Genomic DNA, 23,409 nt, shown 5'->3' with positions numbered 1-23,409 from the left:
ACATGCAAGTGTAACCACACTAAGTCACACATCTGTGACTGGCTGGTTTGAGCCACCCCTTGACTCTGCGTTGTGTGTAGAATGAAGAATGAAGGGCGGGAGAGTCGTTGATCTTTACGCCGCGATGGGCCCGTTTATTATCTGAATAGGAACAGAGTATGTACTGGTCAGTCATACAGTTGGCTCACAGTAGCTTACACGCACACTACAAAATAATAGCATGTTATTTTAGCACAGAGGCTAGCTAGAAAGTGCATTATGCCGCTACACTTGATAAGGTACAACAATCCACTTGTAACTCTTATTATTATGTTCATAAATCACAGTGCACGTATGTTCATACATATATAAATACACAATATTTGTACTCTGTGCTGCACTCGGCAGCTCACCTTGGGCACGTCTCTTATAACAGCCAGTGGCATTTAACTAGTGCAGAGAGAGGGCGACTTGAGCCAATAAATCTACATTGATATTAAAGGGGTGATAGAATGATTATATAGGGTATTTTACACTGTTCCTGAAGGTCTCCTAATAGGGTATGTAACATTGGTTGGGCTGAAAATTGCCCGAATGCTATTTTATTAGGCCCTTAACTACCCTGTGAATATGGCTCTATTTGGAACAAGAGCTTTTCTTCCAAATATGGTATGCTAATGAATATTCAGAATGAGCTACGTGCTGATTGAACTACATAGAAACTCATATTTCAGACACTGCAAAGTTATACATTGTTTATCGGGCTATTCCATTACAAAATTCACTTTTTTATGCGAGAAATCAACTATGTAAAGCTCAAATATGGGGGGGCCTTTACGAAAAATGGATGGCTAATTGCAAAATTTTGTCCGACTGTGTGTCGGAGATCACGCCCGGTGTTGCCTGTGTAGCTGCCTGCGCCCCGGCCTGCCTTCCTTCACAGACCCCGGCCTGCTATGAGGTACTTGGAGCTCCGTCACGACTGGCAGCCCACTGCACTCCATACCCGCGCAAAGTCACCATCTCTTGGGCTAATGACTACCAAATGCCCCTGCCCTGACAGAGCTCCAGGGCCTGCAACTCCCCTCTTCCTGCTAGCTAAATGCCCGGTGTATCTGAGTGAGAGCGCGGTCAGCGAGCTTGTTACGCCAGCAATCTCTTACCACAGGTTTCAGTTAATCTTTTAATGTGTGTAATTATAACGTGTTGAGTTATTTAAACAAACGATTGGGGAAATAAACGCCGCTTGTCCGCGAGTCCCATTGATAGAGCCTGCGGATGTTGATTTGTAGCTACAAATCACGGATAGTTAGCTTCATTTTTGGTCGTAATTCGAGTATATTTACAGTTTGAATTTCGTCATGCCACGTATACAACATCTAACTAAATGTCTTATAAAGCTAACAACGGTGTCCGATTTCAAATGAATGAATATTTGTGAAGAGTAGGGCTTCCGTTAGCTGCAACTGTCCCTTCAATCCTAGCTACCTGTGTTGCTACAAATCACGGATAGTTAGCTTCATTTTTGGTCGTAATTCGAGTATATTTACAGTTTGAATTTCGTCATGCCACGTATACAACATCTAGCTAAATGTCTTATAAAGTTAACAACGGTGTCCGATTTCAAGTTAATGAATATTTGTGAATTTCAGAGGAATTCTAAGAGGAGGTTACTAGCTCTCATTGATAGAGCTACATCCAGCAGCAGGCTCTATCAATGAGACACACGGACAAGCGCGTTTATTTCCCCAATCGTTTGTTTAAGTAACTCAACACATTATAATTACACACATTAAAAGATTAACTGAAACCTGTGGTAAGAGATTGCGTGGCCAAGCCGTTACCCCGCCGCTCTCACTCACATACACCGGGCATTTAGCTAGCAGGAAGAGGGGAGTTGCAGGCCCTGGAGCTCTGTCAGGGCAGGGGCATTTGGTTGTCATTAGCCCAAGAGATGGTGACTTTGCGCGGGTATGGAGTGCTGTGGGCTGCCAGTCATGACGGAGCTCCAAGTACCTCATAGCAGGCCGGGGTCTGTGAAGGAAGGCAGGCCGGGCGGCGAGGCAGCTACACAGGCAGCACCGTCGCTGAACTCCGACACACAGTCGGACAAAATTAGCCATCCATTTTCGTAAAGCGGCCCATATTTGAGCTTGACATAGTTGATTTCTCGCATAAAAAAGTTTCAGAAGTGAATTTTGTAATGGAATAGCAGAGATATGTGTGACCTAGCTAGATTCAGAAGACTACCTGATCTCAGGTCCGTTGTGTAGCCTATGTAAATGTTGGGGCGTGACCGTTCTCTTAATACACCCATGGCCTGACAAAGGTTCCGGTTTTTGGGAGGTTGACGTCAACTACCAGCTTTGTTGAGATTTGCCCGTTTTCAGCGGCAGTTTCAAAATATGAGATTTTCATAGTAAAGGGGTGTCAATGGGATTTTGAGCTTCTATGTATGTCCTATTTACCCACCGAACTGTCATTATTCAACTATGACAGGGTAAAATCGGTTTTGCATTCTATCACCCCTTTAAATAACAATAATGGCAAGTGGAATGGCATAATATACACAAATCCTTCATCACACACATGTTAAAACACACTAAAGAGAATCTAATTATTACACTATTGCACTAAGAAAAGAAAACAAACTAAAACCTGACCTTTCTGGCCTTTTTGTGTTTTTTTTATATAAAAATGAAATACTTCTAATACATAAACTGGCATTTAAAGGGTTAAAATCCTGAAAATGATTGAATGTTTGGTGGTTTTGATTAGGTTAGAAGTTGTTTAAATGATTTATGAAAAAAAAACATATTGATATGTGATGATTTAATAACAGCTTTTGTGTGCGGGACATTTTTGCCTCGAAGGTGTCGAGAGTAACGCTTTTTTAAGGAGGGCATGAGGGTTAAACTTGTTTGTGCCAAGGCACAGTAATGGGGCCAGCTTACATATTTTTTCCAGGAGAAAGAAAGACTATTTGTTCATTATATGAAACATTTAATCAATTATTTACAGTGATATTCAAGGAATTCTGTCCGTACCATCTCATGTGTATTTGTCTGTCTGCGTATTGTCTCTGTCGTCATCCTCATTTGTCTGTCTCTTTATTGTTGTCATCCTGAGTTGTCTGTCCCTCTGTTTTCATTTTCATCGACTGGTCTCTCTGTCCTGTCATCATGGAACTCCTCTTTCACTGCAGTAAATGACAGAAACTAATACATAATGGGATCCACATAATTGACATTCCCTCTAATCATCTTGCCCTCATGTGACCTGTGTGTGTGTGTTTTTTTTTTTTTTTAAGATTTGTTTTGGGCATTTCAGCCTTTAATGGAAAGGACAGCTAGATATGAAAGGGGAAAGAGAGGGGAAGACATGCAGAAAATCGTCGGGACTCAAACCCTGGACCTTCGTCCAAGGCATACACCTCATGTGTGTGTGCCTGCTCTACCAACTGAGCTAACTAACTCTCTTCACATTGGTTTCTCTTCCACAGATCAGTCTGAACTTTCAACCATCTCAGTCAAAAAGTCACCCATGCCATCTACCGGGTCTCACTGCTGTTCGTCCCTTCCTAGAGGTCAACCGTGACTGGTTCAGGTAGTTGTCAATTTGGTCAGACTGATGTGCGTGAAAGAAACAAAAGTAAGGTGTGCGATATAGAGTTTACTGATTCACGAGCTCACCTAATGAGATGGGTGAAGCTGTTTTCTTGCAACCAGTCGGTCAAACCAAGGAGGAAAGGAGGACAGGGACACCTGTCTATTCCTGTATTTTGTCTTACTTGCAGCAAAAGTTGAGAAGCCAGCCTTGCACAAATAGGTGGAATGAAAAGGGAGCAACGTTTTTTCACTGCCATCTCACTCAGTTGCGGGTATTCTCCTCCACAAGCCAGCCAGAACTCTTAAAGCTACATCTTGTTGAAACGAGCTTGCAGCCCCCGTCACATGACAACTCCAACAGTTTGTCCTCAAGAGTCGGAGATAATGTGTTGTCGGTCTCCGCAGTCGTGAACGGATCACGCATCCAATTTTTTCCAGTGAGTGTGTCACATTGTGATGGAAGATACTCTTCAAACTTGAGTAAAGTCTTGTTCAAGTGTGTCCCCAAGAGTGTTGAGTACTTCATTCAGTTCAGGGGACATGTGTTTGGATGCCAGCACCTCGCGATGAATGAAACAGTGAGTTGCCTGAACAGAGGGAGACACCTGTTTGATTCGCGCCACCACACCTGTGTGCCTCCCTGTTATTGCTGCAACCCCGTCGGTGCAGACTCCAATACAGCGGTCCCACAGAAGCCCATGCCCCGTTATATACTCATTACATACTCTAAATATTCTGGGGCAACATTTTACAAGAAAGAAAGTCCTCGGTAAACTACCATCATGCACGTAGCGGATATACACGAGGAGGATCGTTGCGTTTGATATGTCAGTTGTCTCATCTAACTGGATGGCAAACCAATCTGATGCACGGGCTCTGTCCAACACATGACTCAATATCAGCGGCCATATGCTGGATTCTACGTGAAACAGTGTCATTAGACAGAGGGATTTCACTGATCTTCCTAGCAACTTCTGGGCCCTAAAACCTCACGTGCATCCACAACTGAGCAGGGTTATGTTAATGAGGGCATAACTAGTTTATGGCCAATAGTGAAAGGAGCATTGGATTTGGAGATGTGATGGTAGAGAAGGTAAGATGTTTTCAGTAGACTTTCGTTGACTGTCAAATTGCTTTGCAGCACTTTGCTCTGTTTGGCCTTTTAAAAAATCCTCAGATGTAACTTTGAGATGTGCGTAGTTTCGATATCAGAGCTTCTCTTGTACAGTACAGGCCAAAGTTTGGACACACCTTCTCATTCAATGTGTTTCTTTATTTTGATGACTATTTACATTGTAGATTATCACTGAATGCATCAAAACTAGGAATGAACACATATGGAATTAAGTACTTAAAAGTGTGAAACAACTGAAAACATGTCTTATATTTTAGAATTCTTCAAAGTAGCCACCCTTTGCTTTTTGTGATAACTCTGCAAACCCTTGGTGTTCTCTCAATGAGCTTCATGAGGTAGTCACCTGAAATGGTTTTACCTTCACAGGTGTGCTTTGTCAGGGTTCATTAGTACATTAGTACAATTTTTTCCCTTATTAATAAAAAGGCAAAGGCTACTTTGAAGAATCTAAAATATAAGACGTTTTCAGTTATTTCACACTTTTTTGTTAAGTACATAATTCCATATGTGTTCATTCATAGTTTTGATGCCTTCAGTGAGAATCTACAATGGAAATAGTCATGAAAAATAATAGGAAACGCATCAAATGAGAAGGTGTGTCCAAACTTTCCCCCGTACTGTATTTCTCAGTGATTGAGTGACAGATAAAAAATGTTATATTGTTAGTTTTTGCCGCAACTTCGCACAGTCTTCTGGGTATTGGAGATTTTTGAACAGCTACAGCAGACCTGCTGCAGCATCTTTATTTAGGCTAGTAGTATATGGCGCAACACACATTTCACTAAAAAATAGCCTACAGTTTAGTTTTTTAGTTCAGGGGACGTCCCGCCCCCCAACGGGCATTCCTCTGCAGTCCGGTGCAGGTGATGTTTTAAAACATTTCGAGAGAGTGTGTGTCCAGGTTGGATCATTGAAAGAGCAGGCAAACATGTACTGAGAGGTTTTTGCCGTTGTCGCAGGGGGACGGGATAGAATCCGACCTCTGACGATTTCCTGCATGTCTTCCTCCTCTCTCTCCCCTTTCTTACCTAGTTGTCCTGTCAAAAATTAAAGGTGGAAAAGGCAACAAAAAGACATTTAGAGAGCCGATTGCTGCAGTTTGTGACAGAATTCGCTCACCTTCTCTGATTCATAACTCAGTGAGATCTAAATACGTGGATATCTGGCTATCTGAAGCTGGCAGGTCAGAGTGATGGCAGTTTGTTTCACATCTGGGCGGGATGATCCGGTGGCTGAATAAGCAGCCCATCTGCCACGCTTGTCACGGAGGGGGTGAAAGGGGTTAACTAAGATGTCTCTGATTTTGTCTTTTACCCTCCTCTCTGACTATGACCCCAGACTGTCCAGTTCCAGCCCGCACCACAGAGCTGGCCTTCCTCCATTCATATGCTTTTTTTTTTTTTTTCATTTTATTTGTATAGAATTTTTAAAATAAATGTTGCCATTTGATGTACTGTACCAGAGTTAGCGTTAGGCTAATTTACAGCTGCAGTCCCTAGGCAGGGCACTATTTAAATCCAGCAGTAAAACACATGACAACATGACAGATCACGCACACAAACTAGTAGTGACTTAATTTACATTATTTCAATAGTTTTGCTGTCACCTAGTTGGGTGTGTAAGGAGACTGCAGTCAAACATTTTTCTGAAACATTTTATCAGCCAATCAGAAGAAAAAGTCATTTACCAAAAACATAAAACAATTCACTTGCTCTCGCTTGTGTATGATAACATCTCATGACATCCTCAGTTCTCATCAGAAAGAATGACATAATTTTACACAAGAAAACCCTGTCAAGTCAACGTTTAGAAATAAAAGTAAATCGCATGTTTCCAGTTCCATTTATGTTATGATGTTTCGCTTCCTTTAGTGTTGATAGTCCCCTTCGTTTCCTCATCATAGATACATTATGGTAGTTCATGTTTAACAGTTTCTGGTTTATTACAGTATGTGCACAAAATCCATATATGGGGAAAAACATCACTGCTGCACTAAACTCTATGGGGGTTTATTCCCAAAAGTCTATCACAAGTACTAGAAACATGCAGAAACCACTAGATGGCAGAACAAGCAGTTGTTAGCGAATGTTTCTCTGTAAACACACCTCTATCAGAAGAGCTGTAGAGTGCCCTGTTGAAGTATGAAGTATTGAGTGATAATATCTTCATCAATGGATGTATGTAATGTTTTATGGGGTGGGGGTCATGTATTATTTGTTAAGTGTTCATTTCTTATTATGTGTCTAAATAGGTATGCTGTAATTGTCTGTTCTGCCAACAACTATATCATATGGCAATAAAGTATTGAATTGAATGTAAGCACACAACTAAATGTTTTATCGAGTAAACAAAAATCCGCACTTGATAAATAATCATGTCAGTGTTTTGGCAAATGGAGAGTCGTCAGAGAGAGCCACCTGATAATAAGGAATTACAATAGTCCAGATACAACAATAACAGGTATGCATGGACTAGTTTTGCAGAATACAGCGTGGGGAATCTGCTTAGAAAGATAGGAAATATTTGGATATAGGATAGAACAACATAATGTTATTCTGCTAAACGAAACCTCACATTCATAATTAGTTTCACTTGATTTCATTTTAAAACAAATTGTATATCCAAATACAATACACATTATCTATAGGCTCAGTCGGCCACTATTAAAAATAATTTCAGTGCTGGTTCTGTGGTCTCAGAATTAGCCATGGAAACATTAATTAATTATCAGTTTCATATATATTTTATATATTGTAATTTCCCCTTAGCGGGATTAATAAAGTATACATTATTATTATTGTTATCCCCGTGGGCAACTGGAAGCATTCAGATACACAGTAAAATAAGTTAAAAACAAAGTTGATATAATATAATAGATAATAACTATTTGTTCCAGAAGAAAACAATCATTAAGCCAAACATGTATTGTTATTAAGCAGCACATCGTATGCTTTATTTCTCATGAGAGATGTGTGTTATTACATACAGAATATGACTGGTGACAAATGGACACAGAGAAGATCATATATAGAAATAACATTCAAGCTTGGTCACAAAATATAATTCAATATGAGTACTTAAGATGTATTTTAGTCTGATGATTTAGATCAATCATATAAAACATTAATATATTTAATGTGGTAAGGGGGAGAGTTATTTATTTTCTTTACCTGTATTCCTATTAGTTTAAAATAAATGTGAACAAACAAAATATCTCTACAGTTAAAATGGCGGTACTATATTCTAGAAGCCCATTATGTGGATAACAGAATTAAAGCTTCATTAGTTTCTCTCTGTGCTTGTTGTGTGTAAAATAATGAAGAAGGAATCATTTTTCCGTATCTTTTAAAAAATCTAAAAATCACTCGTCTGATTTGAGGCAGACTCAGGCCGTAAACTAGAGGGTTATTAATGGGGGGAATGATCAAAAACTCCAGCGATAAAACAACAATAACAAACGGATTCATTTCATCAATGCTATATCGACTTAGCAAAAGCTCACAGAACACTGAGATGCAATAGTTTACAAATGTCACGATGTGAGGCAGGCAGGTCTGTAACGCCTTTCCTCTGAATTCAGACGAGCTTCTCCTGCAAACAAGCAGAATACGTAGATAGGTGTACAGGACAAAGAACAGGGGGATGAAGATGGTTGTTATCACAAGAGACTGACCTACTATGTTGTTCAGAGTTGTGTCCACACAGGAGAGCTGAACCACAGGCCAGTTGGAACAGAAAAGCCTGTTCAGTTTATTGCCGCACAACGGCGCAATCGAACAGTAAGATACAGCAAGAAACCCACAGCAAATGCAGGGTGAGAGCACCGGCAAAAATCACAAGATGTGTTACCATCTTAAATGTAATTTTACTGTGATAGTGTAAAGGCTGGCAAATAGCAACAAATCTATCATAGGCCATGATGCCGAGGAGAGTCAGCTCATATCCTGCATAGGTGTAAATTAATATATCGTATTGAAACATAATGGACGTGAGATCAAATGAGTGTCAGACAGAATGTCCATCAGAAACCTGGGGAAGAAGCCAGCTGAGCCGTACAGAGAGTTAAAAGACAGACAGCAGATAAAAATATACATGGGCTGATGCAGAGACTTCTCCAGACAGACTGTCAGAATAATGACAACGTTAGCAGAGACAACAGTCATGTAGAGCAACAGACACAGACTGAAGAACAGATATCTGAGGGGCCCAAAGTCTGCAAAAAGAGTGAACTGAAAATACAAAGGATTCAGGCGCTGTTGTTGCTCTTCATGTTCGCAACAACAGCAGAGCTGGAAGAAGAGAAGTGAAAACAGACTGAGGTACAGTAAATGAGATTAAAATGTGTGCATCAAAATGTCCTATTTTAACAGTAGACACAACACTTACAATAAACCTGCATTCATGTAAGTTGCATAAACTGCACATTTCTAACAATTGTGCCTGATAATATTCTGCATAAGTAACACATTTCAGATAGTTCAGAAAGACATGTTGAAAAAATAGATATGGAAGGAAAAGGTCAGTGTCACATGACCTAAATGAACAAGCAGCCTCACATTCTTCATTGAACAATATTACAGTTGAATGAATGAAAAAGAGATGTATCCAGGTTAACAAGGCTCATACATGACAGACATTCAGAGGGTTCTTTTCCACAAGTGAAATATTTGCAATTACATTCAACATTTCTGAAAAGCTTTTAGCGTGTTGTGAAGTTGTCCACTTTTGTGTCTTAAAACAACTGACAAAATCAGCTGAAACATTATACTGTATATAGTGTTCATATGTATCCTGTGGTCTGTCCAGCAGTCAAAAAGATATTCAGAAAACAGTCTTTGCATCAGTGTATGTAAACATAAGTTTTAGAATAATACACAGCACCCTCCCCTACAGCATCCCCCTGACCTACAGCAGACTGAGGCAGCAGCTGAACTTTTATCCTGTTTTGCTGTCACACTGAGAGTAGCAACCTGTACACACAGGGTCCAAAGGGAGCTACGCTGTCTCACACACTGACTACTGCTGTGTGTGTGTGTGTGTGTGTGTGTGTGTGTGTTTGTCTGTGTGTGTGTGTGTGTGTGTTGTGTGTGTGTGTGTGTGTGTGTGTGTTTGTCTGTGTGTGTTGCTATAACCCAGACCCAGCCCAGACTGCTAAGGCCGAGGAGATATCCTTTTTCTTTTTAGATTATTTTTTGGGCATTTCCGCCTTTAATCACCAGGACAGCATGAAAGGGGAGAGAGGGGGAAGACATGCAGGAAACCAGATTTGAACCCAGAGTCTCTATACAAAACAAACCCAAATCAGGAGGGACACACACTGAGACAGATATACACTTGGTTAAAGTGACTATATGTAACCTTTTAATGTTTCTGATGCTGTCATTTTTCAAACAATGGTCTTCAATGACCTGTAACAGCAAAACAAGACTAACATTGAAAAGAACATTTTTATATAGTTTTTAGTAAGGCATCTTCCCAGGTACGATTTTTTCCTGCGAAGTGACAGAATGATTTGCGGCAGGTAGACGGCTCTACAGTAACACATTCTGACGGGTCACAGATTTCATCATAACACCTGAAACGCCTGTGTTAGTGTATCCAACCACATCGCTGGTCGTCTGTGTGACATCACCATCTCTCTCTCCTTCTCTTGCTGTCTGTCAGCTGCTTATTGTTCGCCTTCTTCTAAAATATTAAAAACACTAAATCAGAACCAGAAAACCCAAGACGTTATAAATGTGGTGTTGTTCCATTATTTTCTGAGACCAGAAGTGTCGGCGATTTTCAGATATTCTGTCCAATAAACAAGCAGCCGCTACGACTGTGTGATGTGTGTTTACAGTGTTTGGTGTGTTTGACAAAGTTCAGTGTGAACCCAGACCGAACCAAATGAAAAATGCAACGAGTCCACCGAACTATAGGTGTGAGAGCGCCCTTGGTTGCATATCCTGTGATATAACACCAAACAGAGCAGTGAGAGGGGATGGATCAGTTTGCTCCTTTTGTATTTCAGAAAGAGTATTGAAAACTGACTGCTGGGGTGGGGGGGGGCGACCTGTAGCTCCTTGGTTCAAGTTTGACCTGTGGCCCTTTGCTGCACCCCCCAATCTCTCTCCCACCTTTCCTGTCTATCCACTGTCACTACAAATAAAGGGAAAAGCCACACAAATAATCTTAAGAAAAAGAAAAAAAAACTGACTGCCAGAAATGATGTATTCTTGGACATGTCCAGAACATATGTAATAGGGTTGCAGGGCTTTGTTTACCTCTGTCACATGTGGGGTCTAACTCAAATTCTAGAAAGCCTGTAAATTTAGGTCTTTAATCTCAGAGATTCTGGGGGTTTTCTCCAAATTTTACCCCCTCCACCTTTTTTGTAATTTCTTTTTTATTTACAATGGTCTTAATAAACCTTTGTAATGTTAAAGGAGGTCAAAGAGGTTAAAGTATGGTAACAAAGTCCTCAGAAAATGTATCTTTCTGAAAGTAAAGTTGGGATTGTTTTTTAGTGTGTGTGTGTGTGTGTGTGTGTAGTATGATGCAATCTATTTCGATAACACCAATATGGCGTCCTCAGAAGCTGATGTAAGGAGACTGTAATGAGTGTCATTAGCGTGGATGAACAACATGCCAGGCCTCGGGGGGGCGGCCTGACTTCAGCCAGATAATTATCACCCAGTGGTCACAGTGTGCCGGCCTCAGGGGACAACTGAGAAACAAGTTATCACACACATACTTTTTCTCCTACGAATGAAAAGTTTAATTTATGAGCAATTAAAGTGACATTATTGAGTCATTTTGCTGACTTTAATAATAAACTGTTAAACTACGCCACACAAAAGTAGAGGTGGAAGAAGTACTCAACACATTTACTTTAATAAAAGTACCACAGTGTCGAACTTGAATGGAAAGTCCTGCATTCAAAATAGGGCTGCTTGATTATGGAAAGAATTTTTTTGGTCAATATTGAAATCATTATTATTAACCACGGTTACTCGTTGACTTTAGGAAAAGATGTTGCATCTAACGAAACAGTTAAACAAATCAACATGAAGGCCTAAATGCCAAAAAAGAAACGATTTAGCCTTCCGGAGGTCATTCATTCAAAATAAGAGTTTAGTGCAAAACGTAATGTGCAACATAATAGTTTTCTAGATAACATTGTTTTTGTGATCGTTAGTAGCCGGAATTAAAATCACACTCAAAATTTGATTAATTGCACAGCCCTAATTTAAAATGTTACTCGAGTAAATGTACAAAATAATCAGCATCAAAAAGTACTCATTCTGCAGAATAATATATATTATATTTTCGTATTCTAATTATTGCTGCATTAATGTGTTGATGACTTTAATGTTGCAGCTGGTAAAGGTAGAGCTCATTTTAATTACTTTATATACTGCTGGGTAGTTTAATCTATGAAAATACATCATATCTCTGCCTTTAATCCCCAGGACAGCTTAGACATGAAAGGGGAGAGAGAGGGGAAAGCCATGCAGGAAACCTGCCACAGGTCAGATTTGAACCCTGGGCCTCTGCGTCGAGGAATAAACCTCTTCATATGGGCACCCTCATACTTACTTTTCTGATTATATTTTGTATAAATATAATTAGATTCTGCAAAATGCTATAGACTGACTACAGATAAGTACCTCATACTACCCCACTTCAAAATCCAAACTATCCCTTTAACCCCAGCAGTGCCAGAGAAAAAAAGGCTTATGTTATTTTTTTAACAGTTTGGGAATGCAATGACAAACTGTCGTCCTGCTGATCGCGCTGTCAGATCAGAAAACACTTTGATGCATTGTTCTGGAACACAACTACAAACACATTGGGTTGTTTCATTTAGAGAAGATGCCTTTAAACTGACTGAATGTGGGCGCAAAGGGAGAGACATGAAGCAAAGACACTCTGTGAGGTTTTTGCAGGTGAAGCTGCGACTACGTTTGCAAAACAGGAATATTTCAGAGTCTTCCAGCGGTGGAGGACTTGTTAGAGCGTGTGAACACAGCGTCCCTCTTTCATTCCTTCAACCAGCTACTTGAAAAGGTATCATCATCAATCATATCCAAAAACCTTTAGTGTTTTCCAAGTCTTTGATAATGTTTAGAAGTAGCATCTCTATCGCAGCTTAGCCGTAAACAGGCAAGAGGCCGTAAACTGTCACAAACTGCAGTACAAACCCAGATTGAGACATATTCTGAATGCGCTGTACACATGTCCAAAGAATGCCTCTAAAACCTGAATAATACTGGAATATCCCACACGACCCCCCACATCTGAGTTCCGTGTTGCGCATTCACATGGGATAAGCGAAGCCTGCTTTTGCTGAAATTTAGTGGCTTATCTGTTACACGAGAGTTGGGTACCCGGAGGCGTGCACTTGGGTCGGTGTTCTGTATCTTTTGGGCCAGGTCCAGTAGAGGTTACCAGAGGCTCATATCCTATCCCACAGCGGCAGCATGCACACAGCATCATCATCAGCACTTACGGATGGAGCTGCGGGGAGCGCGTCGTTTCGGGGACGGAGATCTCCGGGTGACAGTGGTCCAGACTAGGGAAAGAAAGACTATTTGTTGATTATATGAAACATGTTATTAATTGTTTACAGTGACATTTAAGGAATTCTGTCTCTTTGCCATCTCATGTGTATTGTCTCTGTCGTCATCCTCATTTGTCTGTCTCTTTAATTGTTGTCATCCTGTGTTGTCGGTCCCTCTGTTTTCATTTTCATCGACTGGTCTGTCTGTCCTTTCATCATGGAACTCCTCTTTCACTGCAGTAAATGACAGAGAGGGATAGAATGAAGAAAAACTATATAATATAATAAGTAACATTGAAGACAATGCTGAACTTGCCCTGATTTGTTAGCTTGGTTAGAGCAGCTTTATCTTGCTCTCTTCACATCCGTTTCTCTCCCACAGATCAGTCAAATCTCAGTCAAAAAGTGACTGGGCCATCTACCGAGTTCCACTGCTGTTCGTCCCTTCCTAGAGGTCAACCCTGATTGGTTCATGTAGTTGTCAATTTAGTTAGACTGATGTGTGTGTGGAAGAAACTAAAGTTAAAGGGATACTTCACCGATTTAGCATTCAGCTTTGTATCAGTAGAAACCCGATAGTATTTCTGAATGACCGTGCTTCCCTCCCTCATGTCCCCCTGAGACGAGAGATCTCTGCATTTGGGGCCTGGAAAAAAATCTTCCGATGACGTAAAATGACGATTTTTGCGTCATCGGAAGATTTTTGGGCCAGAGGCAAGGACTACAGCCAGTTAGTAGGATCTACTTCCGCATGTTTTCAACACGCCCACAGGGGGTTGGACTGCCGAGTCTGGCCGAGGTATTCCGACTGTCAGCCATCTTGAAGCTTCGCTAAACAGGCTCTCGGTTTTCAGCAGAAAACATTTACAACAATTATCTGCATTCAAACTACCGGACGTGTGTACCACCGGGATACATCGGTACAGATCGGAGAATATGCAGGAAACGTTATTACGTTATTATTATGACGGAATACTCGGCACACTACGTGAGCTTCGCCTGCACGGAGACCAGCGGTGTCGCTCAATGCCGCTAGCCGGCTAGGGGACATCCTCATCGGCTAGGTGGAAAGCTAACGCTAGCTGTCCACCTGTCCCATCCATCCTGCTTGCAAGTGTCTGCTCATTAAACAACAAGCTGGACTACATCCTCCTTCAACGAAACTCCCAACGTGAGTTCAGAGACTGCTGGGTTTTTGTTTTTGTGGAAACATGCCTGAACAACAGTGTAACGGAACCGGGACTATCCAGCTACCAGGCTGCTCTCGCCGGCCCGTGGAGGTGGGCTGTGTTAAACGGACTGGTGTAGAAATAAAATCCAACTAGCTACTGCTAACTGCTGGTGGAGCTTGTGACTGTTAAATGCCGACCATTCGACATTCCACGCTAATTCACGGCTGTGTTTAGCTACACCAATGCTAGTATGCGTTAGCTGAACTTTACGGATCCTGCTTGCAAGTGTCCGCTCATTTAGACCACAAACTGGACTGCATCCAATTTCAACAAAACTCCCAACGTGAGTTCAGAGACTGCTGTGTTTTTGTTGTTGTGGAAACATGCCTGAATAGTGTACCGGACTGTCCAGCTACCAGGCCTGCTAGCCCTCCGAGCTAGAGATGCTCTGTCGCCAGGTAAAAGAGGTGGGCTGTGTTAACACAGAGTGGTGCAGAAATGTGGTGATTTGTATCCATTTAACTGCTGGTGGAGTTTGTGACTGTTAAATGCCGACCATTCTACATTGCACGCTAATTCTCGGCTGTGTTTATGCTCGGTGTTTACAGCCCACCAAGCGCTAATGCTAGTATGTGTTAGCTGAACTTTACGGAGCCTATAAAGTGTGTGTACTAAATGTAGCCTGTTTCGTATGTCGTTTTTATATAATGTCGTTTTTATATATGTTAAATGTGTAACACCACTTGAGTCACAATGAAACGTCGTTTCGTGTATATGGTTGAAATGACAATAAAACACGCTTGAGTTGAATGCCTCTGTCTGTCTGTCAAGCGGTAAGCGTGGCTTGGGAGTGGACTCAAAGCAACGAAGCAGGTGCATTCTGGGATTTGGTGTTTTTCATCCATATAAGACCAAAACACATTTTCTGGCTTTTCTCAGCCTAGAAGGCACCAATTTCAATTTTTTTTTCTTCACATTTCTACTACATAAGTGACCCAATTTAAAGATATATTAAGCTTTCCAGCGGTGAAATATTCCTTTAAGTGTGCGATATAGAGTTTACTGATTCTCACCTAATGAGATGGGTGCAACTGTTTTCTTGCAACCAGTCGGTCAAACCAAGGAGAAAAGGAGGAGAGGGACACAAGCAGTGTGTTTTCAGAATCCAGTCTATTCCTGTATTTTGCTTTAGTTGCAGCAAGAACTGAGAAGCCAGCCTTGGACCAATAGGTGGAATGAAAAGGGAGCAATGTTTTCACTGCCATCTTACTCAGTTGCGGGTATTCTCCTCCACAAGCCAGCCAGAACTCTTAAAGCTACATCTTGTTGAAACGAGCTTGCAGCCCCCCGTCACATGACAACTCCAAGAGTCGTTTGTCCTCAAGAGTCGGAGATAATATGCTGTCGGTCTCGGCAGTCGTGAACGGATCACGCATCCAATTTTTTCCAGTGAGTGTGTCACATTGTGATGGAAGATACTCTTCAAACTTGAGTAAAGTCTTGTTCAAGTGTGTCCCCAAGAGTGTTGAGTACTTCATTCAGTTCAGGGGACATGTGTTTGGATGCCAGCACCTCGCGATGAATGAAACAGTAAGTTACCGAACAACCAGATAGATACATGCCCGTTATATACTCTAATAATATTCATGAACGGATATACACGAGGAGGATCGTTGCGTTTGATATGTCAGTTGTCTCATCTAACTGGATGGCAAACCAATCTGATGCACGGGCTCTGTCCAACACATGACTCAATATCAGCGGCCATATCCTGACTTCTACATGAAACAATGTCATTAGACAGAGGGATTTCACTGATCTTCGTAGCAGCTGCTGGGCCTAAAACCTCAATTCAATTCAATTTTATTTATAGTATCAAATCATAACAGAGTTATCTCAAGACACTTTACAGATAGAGTAGGTCTAGACCACACTCTATAATTTAATATAAAAGCCCCAAGAATTACAGTAATTCCCTCAAGAGCAAGCATTAGCAGTGGCTGTTGCGACAGTGGCGAGGAGAAACTCCCTTTAGGAAGAAACCTCAGCAGAACCAGACTCTTGGTAGGCAGTCTCTGACGGGGCCGGTTGGGGGTGTGATAAACAGTGGCAATAACAGTGACTTCGAAGGTAGTCATTGTAGTTCATGTCATAGCAGGGCACATCGTGTCATACTGAGTAGTGCAGTCTCCTATACCGGATCCTGACTACTCTGTGCATATGAACATCACAGCAGGGCGTTGCGGGATGTAACGTGGCACTGCAGAGCATGGGTGGATGCAGTGGACGCAGCAGGACGCAGCAGGATGCGGCTGGGCATTGCAGGGAATCGCAGAGCATAGCTCGGTTAGTAACAAGCAGTTCTGGGACAGGATGCATACAGAAGAAAACAAATAAACAGAGATGAGAGAGCAGCTCAGTTTGTCATAGGAAGGAAGGAACTTCCCTGGTAGTCTAAAATTATAATAGCATAATTAAGAGAGGCAGGTTAGTTTAGAGAGAGGTGCCGGATCGGGCTTGAGCTCTCCCCTGCCGGATCGGGCTGTACTGGCCTGCCTCCCTCTACTTTTGTTATATTATTAATCTGACGACTACGAAGAGAAGCAGGTGGGCTGTGTTAGGCGGACGCTGCAACTCCTCACTCCTTAACTATAAGCTTTATCAAAGCTTGGAGGAAAGGAGAGTTTTCAGTTTACTCTTAAATGTGGTGACTGTGTCTGCCCCCCGAACCCAGACTGGGAGCTGGTTCCACAGGAAAGGCGCCTGTTAGCTGAAGGCTCTGGCTCCCATTCTACTTTTAGAGACTCTAGGAACCACAAGTAACTGCATTCTGGGAGCGCAGTGCTCTAGTGGGACAATAAGGTACTAAGAGCTGTTCTAGATATGATGGTGCTTGACCATTTAGGGCTTTGTAGGTCAGGAGAAGGATTTTAAAGTCAATCCTGAATTTTACAGGAAGCCAATGCAGAGAAGCTAATACGGGAGAAATATGATCTCTTAGTTCTTGTCAGAACACGCGCTGCAGCATTCTGGATCAGCTGAAGAGTCTTAAGGGACTTATTTGAGCAACCTGACAGTAGGGAATTACAATAGTCCAGCCTGGAAGTAACGAATGCATGGACTAGTTTTTCAGCATCGTTTTGAGACAGGATATTACTAATTTTGGCAATGTTACAAAGATGAAAAAAGGCTGTTCTTGAGGTTTGTTTTAGATGGGCGTTAAAGGATATATCCTGATCAAAAATAACTCCTAGATTTCTGACAGTAGTGCTGGAGGCAAGGGCAATACCATCTAGAGTAGCTATATCTTTAGATAATGAGGTTTGGAGGTGTTTAGGGCCCAGCACAATAACTTCCGTTTTGTTAGAGTTTAACATCAGAAAATTGCATCCACAACTGAGCAGGGTTATGTTAATGAGGGCATAACTAGTTTATCGCCAAAAGTGAAAGGAGCATTGGATTTGGAGATGTGATGGGAGAGAAGGTAAGACGTTTTGAGTAGACTTTCGTTGTCTGTCAGATTGCTTTGCAGCACTTTGCTCTGTTTGGCCATTTCATCTTTCTTTCTTTTAAAAAGATCCCCAGATTTATCTTTGAGATGTGTGTACTTTCGGTATCGGAGCTTCTCTTGTATTTCTCAGAGTGATTGAGACAGATAAAAAAAATTATATTGTTAGTCTTCTGGGTATTGGAGTTTTTTGAACAGCTACAGCAGACCTGCTGCAGTGTCTTTTATTTAGGCTAGTAGTATATGGCTGCAACACACATTTCACTAAAGATACCCTACAGTTTTGTTTTTTTATTTCAGGGGACGTTCCGCGGCCCAACGGGCATTCCTCTAGTTTAAGAAAGTCTGGATTATGATGCTTAAAATCATTTAGAGAGAGTGTGTGGCCGGGTTGGTTCAGTGGTAGAGCAGGTGCACATGTACTGAGAGGTTTATGCCTCGGCGCAGGGGTCCAGGGTTCGAATCTGACCTGTGATGATTTCCTGCATGTCTTCCACCTCTCTCTCCCCTTTCTCATTTAGCTGTCCTGTCAAAAATTAAAGGTGGAAAAGGCCAAAAGAAATAATAAAAAAAAAAAAACATTTAGAGAGCGATTGCTGCAGTGTGTGACAGAATTCGCACACCTTCACTGAGTCATAACTCAGTGAGATCTGAACACGTGGATATCTGGCTATCTGAAGCTGGCAGGTCAGAGTGATGACAGTTTGTTTCACATCTGGGCGGGATGATCCAGTGGCTGAATGAGCAGCCCATCTGCCACGGCTTGTCACGGAGGGGGTGAGAGGGGTTAACTAAGATGTCTCTGATTTTGTCCTTTACCCTCCTCTCTGACTATGACTCCAGACTGTCCAGTTCCAGCCTGCACCACAGAGCAGGCCTTCCTCTACTCATATTCTTTTTGTTTTTAATTAAATTTATGTGTTAGGGACCATGTAATGAAACATAATGGACGTGAGATTAAATGAGTGTCAGACAGAATGTCCATCAGAAACCTGGGGAAGAAGCCAGCTGAGCCGTACAGAGAGTTAAAAGACAGACAGCAGATAAAAATATACATGGGCTGATGCAGAGACTTCTCCAGACAGACTGTCAGAATAATGACAATGTTAGCAGAGACAATAGTCATTTTGTTTGGCTCTCTGTAACTTCTGCATACTTTCAGCTATTAAAACCATTCAACTTTTAAAATGTTCAGCTCTTTCAGGTAATGATGGGACTTCTTCAACTTTTTTTCAACTATTTATACTTTTTAAAATATTAAACTTTTTAACACTTTTTTAACATTGAAGTGAATGAGAGCATGCTTCAAATCCTTAAAATCTTCTTCTGCTCCCAAAACTTTCAGCTACTTCATTCTTACGCCAAATGAAGTATCCCGTAGGGCCTTATTTGAAGAAATGTAAATAGTTTTTCCTTTATATGAGTTATAATGTTCATTATGTTTATTATTCTCTCCAAATACATTGGAGATATGTTTTAGACAACACACGCTGTTTGTATCTCTGTCCGTGATGTCGACATGATTGCCCTGATTCGGTCTGGTTTCCCCATGTGCAGATGCAGCTCCATATACACAAGCTAGTGAGACTGTCACGTGGAGGACCGTCACACTTGCTCTCTTTGTAAATTATAGAATGTGGTCTAGACCTACTCTATCTGTAAAGTGTCTTGAGATAACTCTTGTTATGATTTGATACTATAAATAAAATGTAATGTAATTGAATTTACTTTTAACTAACTAAGCCATCGTGATGCCAACCAGGAATGTCAAAGATTTTCTGATTTCTTTGGTAAAGCGCCAGCTTCTAAAAAGGGCAAAATGGAAGATCGGCTAATTCAGCAAAGCATGATAGTGATTGTTTGTTCGTGCTTGTTGTTGTAGACCTTTAGCATACAATTTATTTGTGTTAAATTCACAGAGGAAATCTCAAAACCAAGGTAAAAAAGAAAATAAATCCTGTGCACTCTTTTAAATGTGTATTTCAGGATAAGGATTATAAGGATAAATCTTTCAGGGGGAGGGGTGACCCAAAGTTTCATGTCATGACATTTCACTGTCAGTTTATATTTCCAATTTTATTTTTCAGTTTCAACTTTCTGTCACTGTTCTGGGGTGGGATGGAGGGGTTTGAGGGGAGGGAGAAGGAGATAAGGATTCATTTCTTCAGACCGAAGCTGCTGCGAAGCACAGACTGGAAAGATAATGGACGGAGCTTCTGGGTCTAACAAAAGTGAAGCCAATGCTGAAGCTCCTTAAAGCTGCATTATCTCTCATTTCCAGCAGGGGGCGACTTTGCTGGCTCCAAAAAGAAGTCTATTTCTATAGAAGTCTAGATTATGTTTTCCACTTGAATCTCAGAGGATAACCATGCTTGCTTCTTGTAAATTTAGGACTTATTTTTTATTAATGTCTGTTAATTAAAGAGTTTCAGTGTTTATAAAATATAAAAAGTTTAAACAATCAAACATCTACCCACCCACCCACACCTCTAAATCAAAGCTGGTCCCTTTATATATTTACCTGAAAAGAGAAAAGAGAAATCAACTAGAAAATGCATTTCCTGCAGAAAATGCGTGGGAATGATGAATAGTAATAGAATTGCTAAAGCTAAACTGGGTGAATAGCTTAAATCCGTAAGAAGAAGTTGAAGTAGTGAGAATAGTTGAAAAAGTGAAAATTGGTTTAATAAGTATGAATTTCATTAAAACGTTAAAAGCTGAATTGTTGGGTTTAAAAGTTGAATAATGACAAAAGATGTAGAACATTGTGAGGTCTGAGTATATTTTCTAACTGATAATGACTCACAAATGCAAAAATATGAAACAAACTGTATGAAAAAGCTTAAAGCTCAAATGCATTGCACTGCACTGCTGAAAATCAGGAAAATTGTCAGAGTTGGAAGCTAAACTACATTACCTAAGTTAAGAGCTTAAATACATTGTTAGAAAAGCTGGAAGCTTAACTGTAATACTGTCAAAGCTGAAAGTTTAAATGAATTGCCTGAAAAGGCTAAATGAAGAAATACTTTGTATTATCAGACATATACACTGCATAGAATGAAAAAGCATCAATGTAGCTAAGATGAGATGTGAAATTTATTCAAGAAGGGAAGCTGAACAAGAGGAAAGAGAAAGGAGAGAAGAGTTGGAGAGTGAGAGAGAGCAAAAGAAAAAGAGAGAGAGCAAGAGAGAGGCTTGTTTGGATATCCAAACAAGCCTTAGTGATAAAAGTTGAAGATTTTATTCTATATATATATATATTTATATATATATAGAATAAAATCTTATATATATATATATGTATATATATATGTATATATATAGTTCTGTTAAATATTATTATACGTCTGATATATTGAAGCTGTCCCCGAGTGCTATAATGCCTGCCGTTTTGGAAGATTTTATTAATAAAAGGTAGTCTATAGATCCGGTTTCCCTACACTATGCGACAACAGCCCAAAATTATAATTCAATTGGATGTACAGGGTGGGATAAGAGGCTGATCCACGTACGCACACTTGTAGTCAATCTGTGATTTATAAAGGGAACATTGCTTACAGGTGTGCCTACACACACCGTTTTGGGCTTTTGGGCGTACATACTTATAGTAAAGATCCTACACACAGTTTTATAAATGAGACCCCAGGACAGCATGAAAGGGGAGAGAGGGGGAAAGACATAAAATCAGGAATCCTGATTTGAACCCTGGGCCTCTGTGTCGAGAAATAATCCTCTTCAATTGGGCGCACACTCTACCAATTGAGCTACCTGGGCACCCCCAAGGAGATATACTTGCTTTTTAACCACACATTCGCATAGTCAACCTGCTGCATCGTGAAAGGAATTGTTCACATACTTGCCCATGTACTACGCTTGTTACTAAAGGATTCCACTAGAGGGTACATCAGAGAACTCAGACCAGATTTTCATGATGTAAACAAAAAACAGGGTGACAAATTGAAGGAGGTCACTATATCTGTGACAAGTAGCGGCCCAAACCACGTGACAAAGAGAAGAGACCATTAAAAATAAAGTGCTAATGAATTTTATATAGTGTGGTAAGTAATGGAATCAGTAACCAGGGTATAGTCTTACCCGGGTTATTACACAGACTGGTCACTAAATTTACCAACTTAATGTTTCATTCACACTCTTGTCACAGCATAGGAAAGCACAATGCACTCGCCAGATGTTTGGCTCCTTATATCTGTAACCAGTGTCTGATAGAATTAACAAGCTAACTTTGTTAGCTAGCTAATGTTAGCCAGCAGCTGCAGTGGGGGCTTGGCACTTTGTTGCCGAGACACAACGTTTACAGCCCCGGAGATGGACAATCGGTTTAGCCATCTCCCGGTGTCTGCTGCTGCCTCGGCAGGGAGTAAAACAGACGGACCGCAGGCTCTTTGTTGCCGGTGGCCTGCCGTGGATTTGGGCAACACGGTTTTGTTGTATGGTGTCATAGCAACGACTACAACTCACAGCGCTGACTGATTATTTCCGGTTCAAAAACCACTCCAGCAAAGACACTTAACCAGCCTATACGCCGGTTAAGGTGTATAATGCGAAACTTAACCCCCCAGCTCGCACCATCTATGACTGACTGGTTAGAGCAACCCCCGACTCTGCGTTGTGTGTAGAGTGACGAGTGGGAGGCTCGATCTTTACGCCGCAATGGGCCTGTTTATTATATGAATAGGAACAGAGTATGTACTGGTCAATCAAACAGTTGGCTCACAGTAGCTTACACGCAGCACACTACAAAATAATGGCTTGTTATTTTAGCACAGAGGCTAGCTAGAAAGTGCATTATGCCGCTATTTTAAAATTTTAGCACTTGAAAAGGTACAACAATCCACTTGAAACTCTTATTAATATGTTCATAAATCACAGTGAACATATGTTCATACAATGAATATACAGATATAAATACACAATATTTTTACTCTGTGCTGCACTCGGCAACTCACCTTGGGCACGTCTCTCATAACTGGCAATTAATACACAACAGCCTGTGGCATTTAACTAGTAGCAGAGCACTACTAGCAGAGAGAGGGCACCTGTTACGTCCTTTAGCTAGGGTTATGAGGACATAAACAAAACTAGATGTAATTGGTATTTGAAAGGATATTTATTTTAGAATCAGGCAAACTTAACAACAGAGCTTAGAAACGGGAAAAATGGGCCGATGGATGCTGTGGAACTCAAAAACATAATATAACAAAAAGAGATCCTCAAAATGAAGACTATTTCTGTAACTATAAGAAAAGGTTAAACAAAAATCCTCTCTAAATAAGGTACTTGGTAAAACAAAAACAATACTCACAGCACCCCTGAACCTAATAACTCCCAAAGTCCTGTTCATCCTCTCACAGGACCCATTTCCCATCAGGTGATAGGGCGTTGTATGGGACTTTTGTACACCTGCCTCACTAAGCAACTCAGCCACCAGAGCGCTCTTTTCC

At 41.0% G+C, this 23,409-nt stretch overlaps 1 pseudogene; it reads right to left on the bottom strand.

The window, feature by feature from the left end:
- LOC120569454 overlaps nt 1-22,932 on the bottom strand; it is a 23,943-nt pseudogene extending 1,011 nt beyond the window's left edge.
- Between the last annotated feature and the right edge of the window lie 477 nt (nt 22,933-23,409).

The sequence above is a fragment of the Perca fluviatilis genome, chromosome 12, assembly GCF_010015445.1.
Source record: "Perca fluviatilis chromosome 12, GENO_Pfluv_1.0, whole genome shotgun sequence".
NCBI classification, from domain to species: Eukaryota; Metazoa; Chordata; class Actinopteri; order Perciformes; family Percidae; genus Perca; species Perca fluviatilis.
Note: the sequence above shows the minus strand (reverse complement) of the source record. Positions and strands in the feature narration are given on the sequence as shown.